Here is a 4,306-nt window from a genome sequence, read left to right as displayed (position 1 = left end):
CCATATAAATATAAATGCAGGAAGAATTTTGTCCAAAAGGTAACCTAGAGAGTATTCAGAGAATTCACATAGGCTGCTATTTCTTTCAAGCTAATGTGGAAAGCCCTTTGAATGAAATCATGCCCTATCAGAAAACTCTCACACATCACACAGGCTGGTAATCTTTTCACTAGTAAGAATATCATTTTTCCTCTGGGCACATAGCTAATATAAATTCCCCAGTCTCCCTTTCATCTAAGTGGGACTTTGTGACTGGCTAGTTGAACATGGATGCTCATGTTATATGTCACATATAGTTCTGACAAAGGACTTCCCCAACAAACTATCAGGCTGCTGTAAGGGTGAAATGGAGAGGACTTCCAGGACAACCTTGGGTGCCATGGTTTAACATGGCACACAGCCCAAGACAAGAGCCAAAACAATGTGGATCAAAATTCTCTTCCATATCTTTTCATTTGAACATTTTGTGAGCAAGACTGAAGCTTGTGTTCTGTTGAGCTCTTACATGTTTGGGGTCTGTTTCTGCACATAATTTAGCCATCCCACTACTAGAGAGGCAGAATATTACTGTGTAAGTTAAGCTTACATCAGCCACAGGGTACAAACCTTGTTATAGGGTTGATATGTCAAGGAGTCAGTCCCTCAGAGATCATCAGAGAATTTACACAGAAGACCTCCTTTCAATATAATGAAGTAGGTTGTATCACCTGATACTGGGCTTTGAACCAAAAAGTTGGAAGTTTTTAATTTTTTACTTTATTTTAATTGTTGTTCAAGTACAGTTGGAAGTTTTGTTTTTTTTTTAATTGGATGAACTGATGAGCAGCTATCATGCAACTAAAGTAAATGTGTCTTGTTTAATGTCATGAAGCCACTCTCCCATCATACCTCCTGGCACTTTCATATACCCCAACCTCAGCTGCTTTAAGGAGAAAGAGATTTTCCTATCTCCAAAGGGGACCTAAAGCCTTTGGCATACATCCAAGTGCTCTGGGAACTTTGAGGGAGGGGAAGAACTCAGGTTTTTATGGTCCTATAGGATGCAGATACCAGTTCCCATAGAGGCAAGGGATACCTAGATTTAGATAATGTTGCTAGGTTACAATTTACAGTAGAGAAGGGAAATGAATGAAACATTATCAATAAATGGGGCCATTTGTACCAGTGCAATATACTGTGGTTACTTGTACATCTGGAAGTGCAGTAGAAATTAATATGTTGTACTCCCTGTTCTCATTAATCACAAAATGCTCCCAGTCAGGAAGTAAAGAAGATACCTTTGAGCCCCACAGGCCTTAATGACCATTTGGGCTTCAAGTCTGACTAATTTTGTTGATTCAAACTTCTGACAAAAGGAGGCACCCTTGGGAGTGAGGGGGTAATTTGACTTTATGCCCTGACAATGCTACCAAGGATACCCTTTATGTATGCAGCCATTAGCTTACTCTTGAATTCTTTTACATTGGATACCTGATTTGCAGAGGCCTTGACTTGATTTGGGGGTGTGCCATCTTAGGCTTACTAACAAGATGGAAAGGACTTAACAACCCTACTGTGAAATGACATGGTGTATTCAAGAATACAGCTGTCCTGACCCAGCAGTATCAGCTGTATATGAAATAGTAGCTATTCCTTAGAGAGGAGATTTATCCCCACTTTGCTGCCTGGAGCAAACCTGCTGGCACAGTAAGGCCCTAAATTCATAGAGATTACTCAAAGTAGGCCTTGCTTCACTAATGGTTTGACTAGTTGAAATCACTCTGATCCTATAATTCTTCAACCTCTGCAATTATGCAGACCCAAAACTTAATGTGTTCTCAACTATAGCCAATATTCCCTTTGATAAAATTGGTGTATTTTTATTTAGTCTGGGCTCTTGTGCCTATTTGAGATGCCAGTTATAGCACTACAGAGTGACAAAAGCAACCCTATTTGGAGCTGTGAACTGTGGGGAAAGTTACAGCTGCTAAGCACAACATCTGGGTTGTTTGACTACATGCCCATGTTAAGAGACTGTTCAGTGACAAAACTGGAATGGATCAAGCCTTTACTACCCTACTTGCCAGCATTGCTACCTGGGTCAGCTGTCATACTGACAGCAAAACATCCACCATCATACACTGGATACAAAGTAAATGTCTCTATATATCTAGTGCTTCATTTGATGTAATTTGATATTAGAATCTGTAATTTTTTTCTTCTAGATTAGTAGCCAATGCTCAATATACTGTTTTATCCACCCCTTTCCTACTGATTTTAAATACCGCCATATTCTGAATTGCCATTTGTAAAGATACTGCATATGGCTGCTCATGAGCATTTCCTACATTCTGTTATATTAGTAACAAATCCTCCTTTTGTGGACATGGCTACCTTATATGAGGGGGAACCCAAAGGTTATCTTCTGGAGGGTGGGCCCCTTGTAGTACAGACTTCTGCTGCTAGGTTAGTGTTCTAGGAACCCATCTGTATTGGTGTTCTGAGAAGATCACCAGCTGGTGTTCTGAGAGGCTATGGTTTGCTTTGGTGAATGTTTTTGGAAGAACTTTCAATGCATTAAGGGCACCTGCCCATGCTGCACTGAATGTTCATCAGTTTTGACCAAAGATTTCATGACTGCCATGCCCCACCCACCTTTTCACCTAATTTTGTCCCAAGTGACTTCTTTATGTTTCCCCAGATGAAAATAGTCCTCAAAAGAAAATGTTTTGCTGATGTGGAAGAGGTGAAACAAAAAATGGAAGAAGTACTAAAAGGCATCAAAATAAATGAGTTCAAAAAATGTTTTGAGCAGTGGAAAAAACATCTCAATAGGTGTATTGCATTAAATGGAGAGTACTTTGAAGCTGACTGAAGTATAAAACATGTAAGAATAAATACACAATGTTTTATAAATAAATTCTGGAGTTTTTGGGTCTCCCTTCATAGTTAATAAAATAAGAAACTACTTCGTCTGATGTTGCAGCAATTCTGCTATACACTTACCCTAAATATTTGAAAAAGACATGCAAAACTTGTACATAAATGTCATAGCACTATTCATGATATCCAAAAGAGGTAAATAATCCAAATGTCCATCAACAGATGAACGGATAAATGTGGTCTATTTGTAAAATAAAATAGTATTCAGCTATGAAAAGGAAAGAGGTTCTGATACATATTACAAAACAGATCAACCTCAAAACATGCTGAACTGAAAGAAGCCAAACACTAATGGCAGACTTCACAGCAAAGAATATTTCTAAGTTAGAAAGTGGCATTACATGATAGAAGGTTCTGTCTACCCAAAATGTAACAATCCTATGTGCGTAAAACAAAGGTATCACCATACATGAAATGAAAACCAAGAAAATCAGAAATAGACAAATCTATTGTAGTTGTCAAATTCAACATGCCTCTCAGCAATTGGCAGAACACCAAGTAGGAAATCAGCAAGGATATAAAAGATTTGAATAGTGCCTAACCAAAATGAAGATAATTTGCATTTATAGAACACCCAGCAACATCAGGATACACATTTTAAGAACACATGAAACATTCAATAAGATACACCATATACTATGACATAAAACAAATTGAAAGATTTTATTCTTATTTTTGTTAGTTAAAATATAGGAGAGAATAAACAAACGGGACCTCATCAAAATAAAAAGCCTCTGCATGGCCAAAGAAAACATTAGCAAAATGAGAAGGGAAGCAATCATATGGGAAAACATACTTGCCAATGATACCTTGGACAAGGGTTTGATCTCCAGAATATATAAATAACACACAACTCCACTGCAGGAAGACAAGTAAACTAAAAAGTGGGCAAAGGACCTGAACAGACACTTCTACAAGGAGGACACACAGAGGGCCCAGAGACATATGAAAGGATGCTCAGCCTCACTAGCCATCAGAGACACAAATTAAATCCACAGTGTGATACCACTTCACACCAGTTAGAATGACCATCATAAATAAATCAACAAACAATAAGTGCTGGTGAAATTGCGGAGAAAAGGGAACCCTGGTACATTGTTGGTGAGAATGTATTGCTGCTGGTGCAGCCACTGTGGAAAAGTCTGGAATTTCCCCAGAAAACTAAAATTGGAACTGCCATCTTGACTCAGCAATTCCACTGCTAGGATTATACCCTAAGAATCCTGACACCAGTTCAAAAGAACCTATGCCCCCCAATATTCATAGAAGCACAATTTTCAATAGCCACATGCTGGAAGCAACCTAAGTGCCCATCAGTAAATGAGTAGATAAAAAAAACAACAACGGTACATTTACACAATGGAATACTACACAGCAGAAAGAA

This window comes from Phyllostomus hastatus, unplaced genomic scaffold (genome assembly GCF_019186645.2).
Source record: "Phyllostomus hastatus isolate PE091 unplaced genomic scaffold, TTU_PhHast_1.1 phas_contig_312, whole genome shotgun sequence".
NCBI lineage: Eukaryota > Metazoa > Chordata > Mammalia > Chiroptera > Phyllostomidae > Phyllostomus > Phyllostomus hastatus.
Note: the sequence above shows the minus strand (reverse complement) of the source record.